We start from the raw sequence: 21,150 nt of genomic DNA on the forward strand, positions 1-21,150 counted from the left end.
ATGAAACTTTGATTATAATTATTCCGTTTTGGCATAATAATTTTTCTATTTTGATATGTTGTGTTATGTAAAGTTTTTCAAATCATACAACTGTTTTTAATATTTGCTTTTATTAGCTTTATAGTTACCTGCTTAATCAGAGAGTTAAAGACTTTGAACTAAATTGGAATTATTTAAGTGCCAATTTCATTTCACTCAATGTTGGTTAATTTATATTTTTTCCTGTAAGGATTCTCCAGCATTGAGATATATAATTTGTGACCACCATTATAAATAATTCACATGAAAAATCTACTGAAAATCAACTATGTTATACATGTGCATTTCTTATATCCAGGTAAGTATGAAAAGAGGAGGTCAATGGACAGCCCGTAAAGGGAGGTAAACCTACCTCTTTATGACATTCAATTTTATTTATAGAAACAAAAGGTGGATCACTTAATGTATGGATATAAAACTTCTCATGACTGGTCTCTAAAATTAAATTTGATTCCAAAATGAACTCATTTCATTTTGGAATATTATCAAGTTGAGTTTTGATACTCTGATTCATGCAGGTACTCTAAGTATGTGGTAAATTGTATGTAGTTATTCAAAATAATAGTTGATACTGAAAATCTGAGTCAGTTTACAATTATATATATCCATTCCCTTTCTAATCTTTCCATTTTGCACTTTTGTTGTGCTATGTATATAGATATGGAAAGATTTGAAATTAAGTGACAACTATGATATGTGTTTTGTATGTTTCAAATGATAACATCAAAAATCACTTCTTCACAAATGTTCAAAATATAAAGAATCTACATTTAATGTTATTATCTTGAAGGTTTTGCTTTTTTTTTTAAACTGAAGCTGTGTATATCAGATGAAGTCTGTTAAAATTGAATTCCCAGACAATCTTCATTTATACATCAATTCTAAATGATAATGTAAAAATGTATACATTTTTCTTTATATTTTTTATTATAATTTTTGCAAATTTTCTAATATATTGTCATAAAATTTGTTGTACTTTTGTTGTATGTGTTGTGTTTTTAAACATATAAGCAAAAATGTGTTGTACATTTTGTACCCATTAAAGTGAAAAAACATCAATGTTTGTATTATAACTATTTTACCTAACCCCCCCCCCCCCCCCCCAAAAAAAAAAATAAGAAAAAAAGAAATGTTTAACTACATTGCTAACAAATTAGATTTCAGAGTTGAAAATTCAAGTGCTGTATTAATGCTGAGATTGAATATAATGTGAGTAAATTGATACTGGGAAAGTCATTACCCACTTTAATTCAAAAGAAAGCCATTCTTAGTTATTTTATACTCATATGCAATCAGGTTACAGTAAATTTCATGCTCTTGCATGTGTATGCATAATTCTAACAAGTAATGGCTCTTGACTCAGGTGAGCGATGTGGCCCCTGGGCCTCTTGTTTTGTGATTTTTTAATGAATGTTAAAAATAAACACACTCAAAAATTGTCATAAAATTCAAGTAATTCCTCCTCAACTTCACTGAAACAACAGAACAAGTTCTTAAGTAATATTCACTTCACAATTATACTTTAAAGGCCCCAATGCTTTTGGTCAGGAGTGCAACAAATATGTTAAAATTATAAATCATCTAATAAGAATAAAAATATAAAGAAAAAATGATGCGTAGATTTTTCTGGTGGGTTACTGTGTTTGTTCTCTAAAGGAAAATATGCTATAAAATATATTTTATCTTCTAAATATACATTTAAGCTAGTTTTTTTGGCATAAATAGGGAATAATTCCAAATAAAATGCAAATTTTAAATACTTTAATCTGTTTTGCAAAATTTTACCAAACTTGAACCTTGCCCATAACTTTTGAATGGTTGGAGCTATGGCTTTCATACTTCACATGTGTAATCCTTGTGACAAGACCTTCCTTTGGATACCAACAACTTTGACCCATTGACCTAGGAGTTTGACCTACTTTTGAAAAACTTTAACCTTGGCCATTACTTTTGAATGGTTGGTGCTAGGGCTTTCATACTTCAGATTTTTAATCTTTGTGACAAGACTTTCCTTTGAATACCAACAACTTTGACCCTTTGACCTTGACATTGGAGTTTGACCTACTTTTGGAAAACTTTAACCTTGGCCATAACTTTTGAATGGTTGATGCTAGAGTTTTCATACTTCACATATGTAATCCTTGAGACAAGACCTTTCTTTGGATACCAACAACTTTGACCTTTTGACCTTGGAGTTTGACCTACTTTTGGAAAACTTTAACCTTGGCCATAACTTTTGAACAGTGGGTGCTAAGGCTTTCATATTTTACATGTGTAATCCTTGTGACAAGACCTTTCTTTGGATACCAACAACTTTGGCCCTTTGACCTTGACCTTGGAGTTTAAACTACTTTTGAAAAACTTTAACCTTGGCCATATCTTTTGAACGGTTGGTGCTAGGGCTTTCATACTTCACATATGTAATCCTTGTGACAAGACCTTTCTTTGGATACCAACTACTTTTGTAAAACTTTAACCTTTGTCATAACTTTTGAACGATTGGTGCTTCCGCTTTCATATTTCACCTGTGTATTTCTTGGGAGAAGGCCTTTTCTTGGGCACCATTAATTTTGACCATTTGACCTTGATGTTTGACATACCCCATGCCAAAATTAAGTACAAATTAAGTACGAAAAAAAAGTACAAAAAAAGGTCACAAAAAGTATACTTTTTTCGACTAAATTTGGAACAAGTGATTTGGTCGTTCCAAATTGAGCCAAAAAAGTATACTTTTTTGTGCTTTATGAGAACTTAGGTTCTTGGTTACAAAAAAAAAGATCATAAAAGTATACTTTTGGTACATTTCTATATTTGAGAAAAGTACATAAAAAGTATAATTGGAAGTACAGAAAAAGTATATTCTTAAAACTAACATACAAAAAAAGTACATCTGGAAAAAAGCACAAAAATGTATGAAGTACAAAAAAAGTATACTTCCAGAAAGAAGTACATAAAAGTATGAAGTACAAAAAAAGTATACTTCCAGTACAAAAAGGGTATACTTCCAGAAAAAATTACAGAAATGTATGAAGTACAAAAAAAGTATACTTCCAGTACAAAAAAAGTATACTTCCAGTACAAAAAAAGTATACTTCCAGAGAAAAGTACAAAAATGTATGCAGAAAAAGTATAAAAATAGTACTTCTTTAGATTGATGCTTTAAAAAGTACAATAAAATGTCAAAATTAAATGAAAGTATGAAAAATGTATACTTTTTAGGTGGTACAAAAAAAGTAGGGAAAAAAGCCCCCCCCCCCCAAATAAATATATAGCAAATAGCCCCCCCCCCTTTAAAAAAAAAAAAAAAAAAAAAAATACTTATATTATTTTGAAAGAACAATGAAAAACCTCAAAAATAACCATTAAGCTCAGGTATACCAAAATAAAACCAATTAAAGGTACAAAATTGTATTTTGAAAGCATGAAATTTTCACAAAAATATGAAGTATAGGGAAAAAAATCAGAGAAACCGGAAAATGGGGAAATCTCTATGAAATATTAGCTACAATTTAAAAATCTTAAATGCTAGCTTTTATCAAAATTCAGAAGCATGAAACCCCACATCTTCATTACATTATTCATTATTTTCAGTACTAATCTTCCATAAATAATTTAAAGAATATATTGGAACATTAAATCATCAACAGGATTATAATTCTGTAAATAACAAAATTTGATCCTTTATAGTCTGGTAACTTATAATGGATGGTTATGTCACTGATTGATCACGCTCACAGATCATCTCCGCTCCTTCACAGTCTAGTCATCCCATCTTTCCCTCCCGTTTGAATTTTCTTGCTGACACAGTTCAGTGCACTAACCGTTGACCACATAAAAGTGTTAATGTCACCCATTTTTTTTCAATTCAATTCTTTATTCACTCAAAACCAGATCACTGGTACATGAGGTACATATACACATATATACAAACAAAAATTACAGTCAAGGGTCAAAAAATAGACAAGTATATAAAGAAAAAAGAAAAGAAAGTAAACATATAATCAGTTATATATATGGAGGATTCAAGAAGGACAGTTTTGAAGATTTTCTTAATAAATTTTGACAATGATTTTTGTATATCTACATTATTTGTGTTCATCAGTTCATTATCGTTTTCACTTTCACTGATCTTTATTTGAATATGCTAAATGATTTCAGCCTTCAAGTACTTTTCCTTGGGTTCTGCAAAAAAAGGAAAAGAAAAGTTAAATAATCAAAGCATATTTTTTTTTAGTTTTAAATCAAAAATGTTCTCAAAAAGCAGAATTCCTGTGCTTAATACATGGCAGACTGACATATAGAATCATATATTCAGTTTAATGTTCAAATAACTTGAAAACCAATTAAAACTCAAAATTCTTATGTGAAAATCCAAAAAATTAACCCCCGATCATCCCTATCACTTATGAAATTTTAAAATAAGTCTTTTCAGTGCATGAGTATATTAAGGACAGACAAGCCTACTAATTTGATATGTCTATTTTGTATTTTACAGAAATCAAATTAGATTAATATGTACTTACTGATGATAAGATACACTTAAATTGTTGAAGCATTTTCCTATGGCTCTGCATGTTAGTGAGATGCTCATGGCAAAAAACGCATGCATGCACTGCTGAAAATAAAAAATAAAAATCAGGTAACTTGAATGTTTAAGAAATTCTCCGGCATTATATCCACACACAAACTTTTAATTAATTTCATTTTTTTTTTTAACCTGACAATGATTTTGAAAAATTGTAAAGTGAGTTTGATATCCCTGTCTAAATTCCTAATGTTATATGAGCAAATAGAAAAATAATCATGTGTCTCAATATTATGTTTATATAGCCCCCCCCCCCCTTTAAGTTCTTTTCACCCTGGAAAGATGATCAGTATAACTATCCAGTTCAACTTTAAAATTTTCAGATACATGTAAATGGGGATACTTTTTGCTTGTTTAATCAACCACATGATTACAGTGCGGACTCGTTATTACGGTGACGGTTTTATAAGATGGAACGCTTATTATGTTGTAAATTCAAAGCACAAAACCATTTCTGAACAAATCTATACAAAATAGAACTGTTTATTACGATGTCCTAAAATGCCGGGACTCGGTATTACGATGTAAAAATTCTGTCCAAAATTTTTTTCACCCAGTGTTTATTCAGTGTTGATCGACAGTAGACACTTAAGGAGACGCAAAATAAACATTGAAACACCTGTGCTCTGACACAGTGTTAACTTGCAGGGCTGTTAGGTGATTAGTGACGCTTGAATGCACACACCTTGACTGTTCTAGCGAGGTCAGCAGAATTGGAGACGTGCCAAAGCCATTGTTAAACAATTAAACTGTTTATTTATAAATGTAGTCTCTAGTTTATCTATCTCTGTAAAGTTTATTTTATTTTTAGCTCACCTGAGCCAAAGGCTCAAGTGAGCTTTTCTGATCAAAATTTGTCCATTGTCTGTTGTCGTCGTTGGCGTCGTCGTTGTTGTAAACTTTTCACATTTTCATCTTCTTCTCAAGAACCACTGGGCCAAATTCAACGAAACTTGCCACAAACCATCCTTGGGTAAAGGGGATTCAAGTTTATTCAAATGAAGGGCCACGCCCTCTTTCAAGTGGCAATAATTAGGAATTAGTGAAAAAATAATGGCATCATTTAAAAATGTTCTTCTCAAGAACCACTGGGCCAGGAAAGATGAAACTTATTGTGGAAACATCCTCAGGTAGTGTAGATTCAAATTTGTTCAAATCATGATCCCCGGGGGTAGGGTGGGGCCACAATGGGGGATCCAAGTTTTACATAGAAATATATAGGAAAATATCTTTAAAAATCTTCTTCTTAAGAACAGCAAAGGCATGATTGGTCATATTTATATGGAAGCATCCTCAGGTAGTGAAAATTCAAGTTTGTTCAAATCATGACCCCCAGGGGTAGGGTGGGGCCACAATGGGGGATCCAAGTTTTACATAGAAATATATAGGAAAATATCTTTCAAAATCTTCCTCTTAAGAACAGCAAAGGCATGATAGGTCATATTTATATGGAAGCATCCTCAGGTAGTGAAGATTCAAGTTTGTTCAAATCATGACCCCCAGGGGTAGGGTGGGGCCACAATGGAGGATCAAAGTTTACAGAGGAATATATAGGAAAAAGTCTTTTTCTCAAGAACAGAAAAACCATGATTAGTCAAATTGATATGGAGGCATCTTTGGGTAGTGTAGAATGAAATTTGTTCAAATGAGGGCCCCCGGGGGTAGGGTGGGGTCAGAATGGGGGATCAAATTTTTACAAATGAATATATGGGAAAAAAATCTGCTGCTCAAGAACAACAAAGCCATTTGTTATATTGATATGAAAGCATCATCAGGTAGTTTAAAATTCAACACCCCCCCCCCCTCCCTGTAAACTTTTCAATACTGTACTGATTTTTGCTTTTTTTCCTAGCCAATGTGCTCAGGTGAGCGATGTGGCCCATCGGCCTCTTGTTTTTTTTTACTATGGATAGTAAGTAAAATTGATTTATTAAATAAAGGGTTACATTTAATTGTATGCATGTATGTTAAATACGTAATGTGTAATTTCTTATGCAGTTAAACAGTGGGAATTGACAGCTTGGGTATCAAACATAATTTGGGCAAAATTTGAACTCCACTAACGTTTTAACAGCTTGGATAGTGGCTTGGACTACCTCACAGGTGTCAGCAGAAATACAAATCAATAATTGCTGAACTGCTAATTGAACTCTGTTCAGTAATTTAAAAATTCAAATTTATTTTGACATTTAGTTTGTGTGTTCTCAAATCCTGTCCAGGAATATGTCTATCACACTGCCCACTTCCATCAGTTGTTCACTGCAGCTCTATAAGCTCATTGAACACCCAAAACCGCCCAGTGATGTATTAATTGTTGTTATTTATGTAGTAACGATACGAAGACATTGAAAATTTTACGAACGCATTATCTAGACAGAAAAAAAAGTAAACGTAAAAGGAAATGGCGGCAGATAAATGAAGATTGCCGAAGTTTTTAACTTTTTATAAAAAATGTCACATATCTTTTAAAATGAAGGAAATAGAAGAAATAGCATCATGAAGATATCTATTCAAGATAAGTTATTAATAAATTATATGTATATAGCGTTTTAATGAAGAATTTGAACAGGAGAAGGAAACAAAAGGAGAAAAATACACCTAATATAACTACAAGCTTTCAAAACGATGTTTTACTGGATTTTATTGGGAACATTTATTACGTTGCCCTCGGTATTACGATATTTTACCATGACAAAATGAACATCATAATAACAAGTCCGCACTGTATTACTACCCCTTCAATCCCCCCCCCCCCACCACCACCACAACCACAACGCACACACTATCCTCCCTTTTAACATGTTTAACAAAAAACCATTTATTTTTACAAACTTTAATCTTACAGAATTCAGTAGATTTGATATGTACTTTTTTTTTTATCATGCAAAGACTTAGCTAGGCTACAGTAAATGTTCCCAGATACTGACCAATGCTGACTGTATTATAAACCTATTGCATGAATTATACTGAAATATTTGAAGAATTGAATATGTCAAGGAACTAAATGATTCATGTTACATTGAGCCAGAGAAATTAAAGCATGATTCAGCATGTTAACTTAAGTTTATATACATCGTCATACTGATCAAAACAAACCAGAAATCGAAGACACAAATGTCCACAATAACGTAAAATCTACATTGAAATTCTCCACTGAATACATTTCTAAAGTGGTAAAATGCATTTCCTGCTAACAACATATAAAATTTAAATATAAATATAGTCTTACCGACTTCTTTATCTCCTTTTTTCTCGGCATTTCCATCCCACCAATTTTCAAATCGTCTCTGAAAAAATCTGCGCTTCGTTGTTGACCAATCGTAGACTTCGTAAGAGTCACGTGATCAAAAAAGGAAATAAATAATTACTAAATTAGTTCATAAAAACACCAAAAATTCCTGCAATAATGTTTTTTAAGTCATCAAATTTATTTTTAAAGCCGTTTTCTGTGTAATACTCGATACTAGGTAGCTTTACCATCATCGTGATCGCCAGTTCGTTTTATGATCGTTGTCGCCATTTTGTTTGTTTGTTTGTTTTTTAACTGAAATTATTTTATTTAATAAAGCCACAAGAAATTCTGAATGCCCTTGTTAACTGCTAAAACATCCTAATCAAACTGGCAGCCTTCATTCTCAATGTCGAAATATCTGTTACAGCATGGGATTTTGCACATGCTACTTATATAAATCGTGTACATGTAAACATGATGAAGTTCCTTGTGATAAATAAAACGATGGGCATGGTGCATCTTGGAGGCTTTTGTATTTATATTCGTGCCTTCCTATTTCCGTTTTTAATTATTAAAATATGTAACACTATAAACCCTATTTTTCTTTTATTAATTTAGCCCGCATTTCTCATTTATCATGCTAATCCATTTTATTTACCATGAAAGCTAAATTTATTACAGGTAATTTCGTAAAGATTCACCAAATCTTACTGTGAAATGTGCAACTTCACAAATTTCCACAAGTCTAGACAACAAAGGTCATTGAGTACAAACACCTGTGTCACTTGAAATCAACATGGTTTGCACACGATAGAGAGAGAGTTGTGAAATATAACTGGACTACTTGTTCATGTTGATATATAGAATTCCCTTTGCAGAATATTGTAGAAGATTTCCCATTAAATAATGTTACATTTTTGTATTTCCCGAGAGAGAGAGAGAGAGGAGGGGGAGATAATTACTCAAGACTATTCAGATTTACAATGTAATTTACAGAAGGTTCACTAGATCTTGATGATTAAAATAACATGAATAATTTAGGACTTCTGTTGAACATAAAATGGACACTGTATGATTAAAATATTGATACATGTATATAAGACTACCCCCCCCCCCTTTCCTAATTTTCAGAACTAAAATATTTCGTAGGGAGAAGAGAGAAGACTAAAGGAGCAATAACAGATTTTTTTTATTCCCTATGAATTTTTCAACTGAATCAATAATCTTAAAACCATTGGCATTTGTAACAATAATGTTCATCCCCCCTTTTCCTGCAACAAATATACATATACCTATACTTTCATGCTAATAACGTAATTGGATTATGAATGCTCACATTATAATAAAACCATATTAAATCATAAGAATAATGTAATAAATAATTTTTATATGAACAAATTGTTCATTTGATAAAAACTGTGTTCTACACCCCCTGTCTTTTTCCACATTTTTTAAACATTATATATCAACATCATACATAGATTGTAATATCATTTCATCACTTTACAGTTTTTTTTAGCTCACCTGAGCTGAAAGCTCAAGTGAGCTTTTCTGATCACATTTTGTCTGTAGTCCGTCTGTCCGTCTGTCCGTCTGTCCGTCTGTCTGTAAACTTTTCACATTTTCGACTTCTTCTCCAGAACCACTGGGCCAATTTCAACCAAACTTGCCACAAAGCATCCTTGGGTGAAGGGGATTCAAGTTTGTTCAAATGAAGGGCCACACCCTCTTTCAAGGGGAGATAATTAAGAATTAGTGAAAAATGAATAGCATCTTTAAAAAATCTTCTTCTCAAGAACCACAGGGCCAGGAAAGATGAAACTCATATGGAAGCATCCCCAGGTAGTGTAGATTCAAGTTTGTTCAAATCATGACCCCCGGGGGTAGGGCGGGGCCACAATGGAGGATCAAAGTTTTACATAGAAATATATAGGAAAAATCTTTAAAAATCTTCTTCTCAAGAACAGTAAAGCCATGAAGAGTCATATTTATGTGGAAGCATCCCCAGGTAGTGTAGATTCAAATTTGTTCAAATCATGACCCCCGGGGGTAGGGCGGGGCCACAATGGAGGATCAAAGTTTTACATAGAAATATATAGGAAAAATCTTTAAAAATCTTCTTCTCAAGAACAGTAAAGCCATGAAGAGTCATATTTATATGGAAGCATCCTCAGGAAGTGTAGAATCAAGTTTGTTCAAATCATGACCCCCAGGGGTAGGGCGGGGCCACAATGGAGGATCAAAGTTTTACATAGAAATATATAGGAAAAATCTTTAAAAATCTTCTTCTCAAGAGCAGTAAAGCCATGAAGAGCCATATTTATATGGATGCATCCTCAGGAAGTGTAGATTCAAATTTGTTCAAATCATGACCCCCGGGGGTAGGGCGGGGCCACAATGGAGGATCAAAATTTTGCATAGAAATATATAGGAAAAATCTTTAAAAATCTTCTTCTAAAGAACAGTAAAGCCATGAAGAGTCATATTTATACGGAGGCATCCTCAGGAAGTGTAGATTCAAGTTTGTTCAAATCATGACCCCCGGGGGTAGGGCGGGGCCACAATGGAGGATCCAAATTTTACATAGAAATATATAGGAAAAATCTTTAAAAATCTTCTTCTCAAGAACAGTAAAGCCATGAAGAGTCATATTTATACGGAAGCATCCTCAGGAAGTGTAGAATCAAGTTTGTTCAAATCATGACCCCCGGGGGTAGGGCGGGGCCACAATGGAGGATCCAAATTTTACATAGAAATATATAGGAAAAATCTTCTTCTCAAGAACAGTAAAGTCATGAAGAGTCATATTTATATGGAAGCATCCTCAGGAAGTGTAGATTCAATTTTGTTCAAATCATGGCTCCCGGGGGTAGGGCGGGGCCACAATGGAGGATCCAAATTTTACTTAGAAATATATAGGAAAAATCTTTAAAAATCTTCTTTTCAAGAACAGTAAAGTCATGAAGAGTCATATTTATTTGGAAGCATCCTCAGGAAGTGTAGATTCAATTTTGTTCAAATCATGGCTCCCGGGGGTAGGGCGGGGCCACAATAGAGGATCAAAGTTTTACATAGAAATATATAGGAAAAATCTTCTTCTCAAGAACAGCAAAGCCATGATGAGTAAAATTTATATGGAAGCATCGTCAGGTAGTGTAGATTCAATTTTGTTCAAATGATGACCCCCGGGGGTAGGGTGGGGCCCAATGGGGGATCGAAAGTTTTACATAAGAACATATAGAAAAAAAATTTCTTCTCAAGAACAGAAAAGCTATGTTAGTCTTATTGATATGGAAGCATCCTCGGGTAATGTAGATTCAAGTTTGTTCAAATGATGACCTCTGAGATAGGGAGGAGCTACAATGGGGGATCAAATTTTTACAAAGGAATAAATGGGAAAATTCTTTTAAAATCTTCTCAAGTACAACAAATTCATTTGTTATATTGACATGAAAGCATCATCAGGTAGTTTAAAATTCAAGCCCCCCCCCCCCCCCCCCCCCCCCTGTTCATTACTGAACTGATTTGTGCCTTAGTCTAGCCAGTGTGCTCAGGTGAGCGATGTGGCCCATGGGCCTCTTGTTAATTATTGAATAATCTGCTTGAAATTTCAAAATTAATTTTTAACACTGCAATGAGAAAAAAGCTAAGTCCAAATTAGTACATAAAAAATACATCCTTATTTTACCGATTTTGTCAAAAAAGTTTAAGTCCCAGAAAAGTACATTTTTAGTACAGTGAAAAAAGACTAAGTCCAAATTAGGTACATAAAAAGTACATCCTTATTCTACTGATTTTGCCAAAAAAGTTTAAGTCCCAGAAAAGTACGTTTTTAGTACAGTGAAAAAAGACTAAGTCCAAATTAGGTACAAAAAAAGTACTGTGGAAAAAACTAAGTCCTAAAAAGTACAAAAAAAGTACTGTGGAAAAAAACTAAGTCCAAATAAAGTACAAAAAAAGGTCATCAGCTTTAAGAGGCTATCTGGCCCAGTACAAAAAAAGTATACTTTTTCTGACCTTTTTCTAAAAAGCACAAATTTATATAGTATAAAAGTAGCATTAAAGTATACTTTTTTGTACTTTATTTTGGTATGGGACTTTTGAAAAAACGTTAATCTTTTCCATATCTATTCAATGGTTGCTGCTAGGGCTTTCATATTTTACAGGTATATTCCTCGATACAAGACCTTACTTGGCATACCAACATATTTGATTTGCATTTGAGAAAGTTAAACTTTTGCTATAAGTTGCCATACGGGCATCAGTGTTTCACAAACACATCTTGTTTGACTTAGATTTAAAGAATTGACTTGAATGCTCAAAAAAGGGAATTTTGGGGAATTTTATTGCTTCATATTTTTTTCAAATTAAAACTCTTCAAACCAGAATTGAAAAAATAATGTAAAATAACAATCAAAAAGCCAATTTTTTGTCACATATACAAGAGAAGATACTCAATCAAGGTCTAGATTTAATCAGTTATACCCCTTTTACCATTTTCAAGCATTAAAAAAACTGTAATTTCTTGTGATTATGTACTTTAGAAAGTCTTTTTAGGTGTATTGATATTTTCTTTTTTCAAAAGAAATTTTACTAATAAAAATTCTGAAACTTTTTAGTCCAATTGTCTATTAATCTATTGCCACTTCAGGATTTTAAACTAGAATGCATGTGCAATATGATGATATAAGTGAAAAAAATGTTATAAGTAGTTGAATTTTTAAAAAAAAAAATCAGTTTGGTGGTATTTTTTTTTAATTCACCCCTGCTCCATCTTTTTTTTGGTGTTGGAAAAATGTTTGAAATAAATTTATCATTATTTCTGTCAGTTATTTCAATGACATTTTTCTGTATAAGCTTTTGAATTTCATTTTCCATAGCTTCCATTTCCTCATTTGAAAATTTTAATTGTGGTTTGACAAAAGATTATTCAGGCACTGTGTCAAATTCTATCTTATAACCACACACAGCATTAAGGATCCAATTGTCAGTAGATATTTTCTGCCAGTTATGAAAGAACTTTTGGATTTTCCCCATTCAAAATTATCAGGGGTATTAATTAGTTCACCAACACCTTCATTTATTGTATTGAAAACTTCTTTACTTACATTTTTCTGGTTGTCATTCATTGAGGGGATTTTTTCTCTTGTCTCCCCTTCCCTTTCCATAAAAAAGGCTGAGTGTTTGAGTTGACTTTTGGGATACGATTTGGAAATGCTTGTTTGTTGAATACAGTATTTCTGCTGCCTTTGTATTGATTACAGTAGGGATGATCATGAGATGTTTTTTGTCCATAAGACGAAACATCTTTGGTTTGTCTTTGAGTTTAGTGCTCAATTTTGTGAACATCTCCATTTCCTTCATTTTGGTCTTCAGACTGTCCCCCAACATTATTGGGTATGCACATATACTTGACTCTCATTAATGCTGCTTGTGATTTATATAACATTTTTAAATTTTAAAATGTATATCAGTTATTGTTTTACACTTCGAAAATTCTTTTTTGTCTTAATTTTCTTTCAGAATTTTACAATTGATGTGTTTTTTGGCAACACTACATTTTTTCTGTTGCACTCCTGACATGGTATAACATTTTTTTAAACATCAGTCATGACCACAACTTGAATAAACAAAAGTTACTACAGTCCACATTTAAAGCTCAATACTTTGAATATTATCAGGAAAGTCTTTATTTTCATCATAAAGCATTATTATTTATTTAAAAGATCTCCAAAAAATATTGAAATTTCAAAATGTCACAAAAAGGTGTTGCACTCCTGACAATTTTAGCATCATTTATGGGCATAACTTTTTTGTTAATTGAGAAGACACCATCTAAAGACATATGCTGAGACATAGAAATCTATTTTCATTGCCTGTATTTTTAGTGTGGGTTGATAAATATGCATTTGGTCTTTTTTTTTTAATTCACCCGTAGTTTACTTGATCATGACATCAGGAGGTAGGAATAAGGCCACAATAGGCAACAAATGTTTCACATAGGAATGTATTGGAAAAAAATCAACTGATGAAGAAGAGCAGGGCTATAGTGATTAAGGCCCTGGGATCATCTTACATGTAAGCTTAAGTCAATTAAGGTCAAGATCTAGTAAATGAAAGGAGCCTACAGATTTCTCAAATTTGAGAAATAAGTTCCTTTAAAGATGCTTTTTAAGTATAGCTTGGTCAAATAAGGTGTATCGGGGCATATTTTGTAGGTAAACAGGATGAAAAATCATATTTTACACTGTCTTTTTTGATGAAAAATTAATAAAATCAGTCATGAATATGGGAGTTTTTTCTTTATTGGAGAAAGGAAATGTATCCAGATTGCCTACAGTCTCTCAGAAAACGGTAATTTGTTTCTTCTTATCCTCTTCTTTAAATTAATATCAAATTGAATATAGGTTTCCGGATTAATTTTCACGATTTCAAATTGAATTCTATGAAAAAACTTTATTTTCTACATTATTCTATTAGAGCCGTAAAGTACGGGAAAAAGAAAGTTTAAATTGATTATGACGTCATAATGGATCTAGCACCAAAAAGACAGTCTAAAGTCATTTACTAGATCTTGACCTTAAGGATGGATTCTTGTCAGCATTTTACGTCGTCAATGGGTCTCCATAAATTATGCAAGTCGTAAAATGCAAAATTCATATTTAATTATACTGAAGGAAAAACTATTAGTTAATTTGTCAGTTTAAGTAATGTTGAATCTATTTCTTTTGAAATTAATAAATTTTTCATAATATTTTCTTTGATTTGCGACAATCGCCATAATATTCGCAGTTCGGTAGCAAATGTCAACATGTCCAGATCATTTTCCGTAGAAAACCCCGAGAGGTTTGTTTTGTAAAATCTACAAACTGTGAACATTATCGAAGCATTGCAGAAGCCCAGGGACAGTTATGACAAATTAAATTATATTTATTTATGCCCGGGAAATTCCGATCAGCCAAAAGGGAAGCTTGAACTTGAAGGTCACAAACATGTGCAAGATTGCAGATCCACGTTGCCTCGTCTGAAGTCATGTCCTGTGCAGTGAGCATGTAAGTTAGTTATATATGTCTGAAGATTTTTATAATTTTGAAATTGAATTCAATTACATGCTGGTTTGTATTGATTTATGGGAATTCGCACGGAAATTATAGTCCTGTTATCAATATTTCGTCTGCTTATTCCCGCGACTTGTCAACATTTGAAGAGGATATATTTCGTGTGTTCGTCAGGTTTATGAATAATAATTCACAAAAATAGCATTTTTTGTATATGATTACAACAAATTTTATATTTTTAACTAGCCTACTTTGTTCAAGACACAACAATCATCAAGTTATTAGAAAAGTAAGGTGTCCCGCTTGGGTACAAATCAAACGGAAAATTAACTTGATATTGTATGTGGAAATATCAATAATATTGAAACACACAATTGTCTAATAAGTAGAGCAAAATGAAACATTATTGTTAAAAAACTATTTATATTATTGTTTTTTTTTACTTTTCTGTACTTTTAGGATTAAAAAATGTCTATTTATTTATATCCAATACATTATAATATAAGACATTATGCATATGGTAGAATCTATTAAAATATCTTCATTCATTTAAATCAATAAATGAAATACAGATGAGATAAGTTGTTTAATCTTATAATCAGTTTCCATTAATTTAAAAAAATAGTCTAAGGGATGTTCATGTTTAATTCTTAGGAGAAAATCAACCCTACTTTACCCTAGACTAGAAAAAAGACTGGAGGTCAGAATGCAGGATGATTGAGCAAGGAGTGCTGGCAGATGGACTATTGAGGTACATGTATAAGAAATATGGACACAACTTTATCTAACTATCATGTAATGCAGCATCTGTGTTGCTATGTAAAATAAATTACTTTTTTTTTAAATTATAGGTCAACAAAAAATTTGGACTTTCATCAGGTGGACACATGTTCAGCAAGAAATTCTCACATCAAATGAATGATGGCTGTCTGTGGAAAAGAGATTTTCTCAGAATATATCACAGATCAGAAGCAGGAATTACATATTTCAGGGTTTGAAATTCACTATATACAACTCGCAAAACGCAAGTTAGAATTCCTAAATTGCGAGTTAAAAATTAGGTAACTCGCAAAAACTTGCGAGTTGATTTTTTTTGCATTGAAACTGTAGCAAAATTATATAATATGACAGAACACAATGCTTTTGATTTAAATCAGTAATTTAAATAAAAGTCACACTGTAGTTGTTAGCTCACCTGAGCTGAAAGCTCAAGTGAGCTTTTCTGATCACCTGTTGTCCGTCGTCCGTCCGTCCGTCTGTCCGTCCGTCCGTCCGTCCGTCTGTAAACTTTTCACATTTTCAACTTCTTCTCAAGAACCACTGGGCCAATTTTAACCAAACTTGGTACAAAGCATCCTTGGGTGAAGGGGAGTTTAAATTGTTAAAATAAAGGGCCAAGCCCCCTTCCAAGGGGAGATAATCAAGAAAAGACAAAAATAGGGTGGGGTCATTAAAAAATCTTCTTCTCAAGAACCACTGGGCCAGAAAAGCTGAAACTTATGTGAAAGCATCCTGGGGTAGTGTAGATTCTAAATTGTTAAAATCATGACCCCCGGGGGTAGGGCGGGGCCACAATAGGGAATCCAAGTTTTACATTGAAATATGTAGAAAAAATCTTTAAAAATCTTCTTCTCAAGAACCACTGGGCCAGAAAAGCTGAAACTTATGTGGAAGCATCCTGGGGTAGTGTAGATTCTAAATTGTTAAAATCATGACCCCCGGGGGTGGGGCGGGGCCACAATAGGGAATCCAAGTTTTACATTGAAAAATGTAGAAAAAAATCTTTAAAAATCTTCTTCTCAAGAACCACTGGGCCAGAAAAGCTGAAACTTATGTGGAAGCATCCTGGGGTAGTGTAGATTCTAAATTGTTAAAATCATGACCCCCGGGGGTAGGGCGGGGCCACAATAGGGAATCCAAGGTTTACATTGAAATATGTAGAAAAAATCTTTAAAAATTTTCTTCTCAAGAACCACTGGGCCAGAAAAGCTGAAACTTATGTGGAAGCATCCTGGGGTAGTGTAGATTCTAAATTGTTCAAATCATGACCCCCGGGGGTAGGGCGGGGCCACAATAGGGAATCCAAGTTTTACATTGAAATATGTAGAAAAAATCTTTAAAAATCTTGTTCTCAAGAACCACTGGGCCAGAAAAGCTGAAACTTATGTGGAATCATCCTGGGGTAGTGTAGATTCTAAATTGTAAAAATCATGACCCCCGGGGGTAGGGCGGGGCCACAATAGGGAATCCAAGTTTTACATTGAAATATGTAGAAAATATCTTTAAAAATCTTCTTCTCAAGAACCACTGGGCCAGAAAAGCTGAAACTTATGTGGAAGCATCCTGGGGTAGTGTAGATTCTAAATTGTTCAAATCATGACCCCTGGGGTAGGGCGGGGCCACAATAGGGAATCCAAGTTTTACATTGAAATATGTAGAAAAAATCTTTAAAAATCTTCTTCTCAAGAACCACTGGGCCAGAAAAGCTGAAACTTATGTGGAATCATCCTGGGGTAGTGTAGATTCTAAATTGTAAAAACCATGACCCCCAGGGGTAGGGTGGGGCCACAATAGGGAATCCAAGTTTTACATTGAAATATGTAGAAAATATCTTTAAAAATCTTGTTCTCAAGAACCACTGGGTCAGAAAAGCTGAAACTTATGTGGAAGCATCCTGGGGTAGTGTAGATTCTAAATTGTTCAAATCATGACCCCTGGGGTAGGGCGGGGCCACAATAGGTATTATAAGGGGGAAATCGGGTGAAAAACAGCAAGGCCAAAGTTACTCAGGTGAGCGTTGTGGCCCATGGGCCTCTTGTATTTTGTGTATTGTACAGTAGCTACTTTTTCCTTAAGTTACATATTTAATTTATATAAATTTAACTTTATATGAAAATTGCGAGTAGTCTTATAAAATTGCGAGTTCACTTTCTTGGTACTCACAATTATTTGCGAGTTGTAATTTTAGGGAGTTTCTAACCCTGATATTTATTTGATCAAAGAAATATTTTTGTAGAAATGTGGAAGTCAATTAATGCATGTTATCATAGTTACTGCTGCTTGTTGCATGATTCCATTCTTGATTTATTTCAGAAACTTTCAGTCAAAAATAGTTTTATTTATTATTATATAATGTTTAATTATTTGATTCCCAAGTACCCGGTACAGTGCACACTTTGTAGAATGTGATTACTTTACAAAATCTTTTATTCAGATTTGAAATCTTACTCCCAGAGTGAATTTTTCAAGCATTATCTTTCATTAGATTACACAGTGAAGATTTACATGTACTGGCATTACAACAACTTGTAAATGATATATACCTAGCTCTATGTATTCAGTTGCTTTACAATACAGTTAAAATCTTAAAATACAGTTCTGGAATACATAAAAATGTGCCTGCTTTAGATCATTTAGTTGAAGGGTGATTTTAAGCAAGAGCATGCCGAACAAAATTGCTGGTAGTGGCCTGGTTAAAATTTAGATTTTTACAAATGAACTACATACTTGTACTTGCAGTAGAAACCCCCAAGAGGTAATTTTTAATTCATTTCAATATAAGTTATTGACACTGATCAATAAATGTTTGTGCTACAAATTCTTAAAAAGAAATTTCATCCTTGAATAAGTATTTTGCATCTAAATGTGAAATTAAGTTTGATAGCTGCATGCATATTATTGTTACAAAGTTCAAGGATGTCATTTTCAGGCATAGATGTCAAAGGGCATTTGATTGCCATAGATGGCTTTTTCATTTTCTTAAAACTCCAGCAAATTTTACGCAATATGTGATCACAATGAAGAGTTATATTTATTGGTGCTGAACAAACTATATACTTATAAATGTGTGTAGGTATTTATTGTCCCTCGCTTTTGCAAAAGAGAGGGGACATTAAATCTCATTCATCTGTCGGGCTGTCTGTCACAAAAACTTTAACCTTGGCCATAACTTTTGAGTGAGAAGAGATTGGGCTTTTGTATTTCATATGTACATTACCTGTAACAAGACCTTTCCAAATATACTGTGAATTTTGACCCCGTGGCCTTGGCCTTGAAGTTTGACCTACTTTTCAAAAAAATTAACATTACCTTAAATTGGTCATAACTTTTGAATGAGAAAAGATAGGACTTTCATATTATGCCTGTTTATTACCTGTGACAAGACCTTTCGAAATTATACTATGACTTTTGACCCCATGACCATTACCTTGAAGTTTGACCTACTTTTCAAAATTTTTATCTTTGCTTATAACTTTTGATTTAGAATAGTTAGGGCTTTCATATTTAATATGTGCATTAGTAGTGACAAAGTATTTCCAAGCATGCTATAATTTTTGACCCCTTTACCTTGACCTTCATGTTTGACCTAAATTTCAAAAATTTTATGTTTGGTGATTACTTTTTAATGACATATGATAGGGTGTTCATATTTGACAAGTGCATTACCTGTGTCAAAATGTTTCCGAATATGCTATGATATTTGACCCCGTGACCTTGACCTTCCAGTTTGACCTAATTTTCAAACATTTCATCAGTTTGCTAACTTTTGAAGGAGCAAAGATAGGGCATTCATATTTGACAAGTGCATTACCTGTGACAAGCATTTCCAAATGTACTATGATTTTTAATCCCATGACCTTGACCTTGAAGTTTGACCTAATTTTTAAAAAGTTTATCATTGCTAATAACATTTGATTGAGAGAAGAGATGGTATTTACATTTGACATGTGCATTACCTGTTTCAAGACCTTTTTGATTGTATACTCTGGTTTCTGATATTTTTTTTTACATGTGCATCACTTGTGAGAAGATCTTTTGGATTTTATTATGATATTTGACCTCATGACCTTGATCTTGAAGTTTGATGTAGTTTTGAGAAGCTATAGTCTTTGCCATAACTGTTATTAATTCAATAATTTATGTTTTTTTGTATGATGCACTGATAAGACAGGACAAACAAATAAGACAGTTAAAATATGCCATAAATAATGGCATTGGCATCCCATCCACTAAGACATCGAAAGCGGGGGACCACAATTCTTTGAATTTGCTTGTTGTTTTCAAAACTCAGTTTACAAATGTAAAATATCCAATAATAACATAATACCAGGGACCTATATGTATATAACTACATATACATGTACATGTATAGGCATATATATTAGTCCCTCTGATATTCATATATTAAGCTTTGAATTGCATGTTCACTATACATGTATATTGATTTCATGTTTATGTCATAAATAATATATTGAAATCTTTTCTAGTCTATGAAAATTTTATGTATGATTTTTCTCATAACTTTTTGGAAGGTTTATTATTTATTCCTGGTTATATTAAAGGTTAAGTTGCTTTGAATTAGTCCTGTGCATGTGAAGAATGTATGTGATAATTTTTCTGTAATTGCCACTAGAAAATTGATGTATTTTATAAAATTGTCAAACATGACATTCATAAGAATAAAATGACGGAGGAAATTCGAAATGAATATTTTGAATATCATTAGTGTAAAATACCATAAAAATAGAATGTATAACTGGGAGAAATGAATGTATTTATGTCACAATTACACCAAATTGATATGTTTTTGGGGATTAAAAATCTTTTTTATAGACATTTAAAACACTCTGTAAAATGAAGATTTCAGAAAGTATAAAGCAAATTCGGGCTAAATTTTTTTCGATAATTTGCCTGATTACTATATCTTTTTTACCTTGTAACTTAATCTTGAACCTTTGAATATTCATCAGACAAAAATCTAAATATTTGACATTATATGGTCAATTGTAAAAATTGAGATGAAATTTCATGTGAATTCATAAAAACTGAGAATTTTGAAAAAATATCGAGGAAATTCGGATTAAATATATTTATTGAATATAAAGGATTTCATGTTATCTTTTCACCAGTTCATTTCATATGAATTAGTCATCAAAAATAAGTAACAACTTTAATTTTATTGTGAAAGATATTTTTTCAGTCAGCAAAATTTATTCATATGCATAAATTTCAAAACTTCTCTGTGTAAAAGTACTGTTTTTAGGACTGACTTTCAAATGACCTTGACTGAAAATCAAGGCCGATGACACCAAAGTTTTTGGATGTTAAAAGAGTGTAAACAGTCTGAATATTGAGTATTCAGAAAATCAAGATTCTGCCATTATAAGAAATATGAGAAGAATCCATCCTTAACACTGCATCATTTAACTGTTTTGAAATTGGCAAATTTAGAGTAA

At 32.6% G+C, this 21,150-nt stretch overlaps 1 protein-coding gene and 1 long non-coding RNA gene across 2 annotated transcripts in view; both read left to right on the forward strand.

The window, feature by feature from the left end:
- Nucleotides 1–21,150, forward strand: part of LOC133206146 (probable ATP-dependent RNA helicase DHX37) — a 725,850-nt gene that overhangs the window by 70,376 nt on the left and 634,324 nt on the right. The window lies entirely within an intron of this gene.
- On the forward strand, nucleotides 14,810–15,885 carry LOC133172349 (uncharacterized). Its single transcript, XR_009718931.1, has 3 exons — nucleotides 14,810–14,908; nucleotides 15,569–15,665; nucleotides 15,766–15,885. It is a non-coding gene; the product is annotated as an uncharacterized LOC133172349 (long non-coding RNA).

The sequence above is a fragment of the Saccostrea echinata genome, unplaced genomic scaffold (genome assembly GCF_033153115.1).
Source record: "Saccostrea echinata isolate AGI-Se365-2 ecotype Australia unplaced genomic scaffold, CSIRO_AGI_Sech_v1 ptg000054l, whole genome shotgun sequence".
NCBI lineage: Eukaryota > Metazoa > Mollusca > Bivalvia > Ostreida > Ostreidae > Saccostrea > Saccostrea echinata.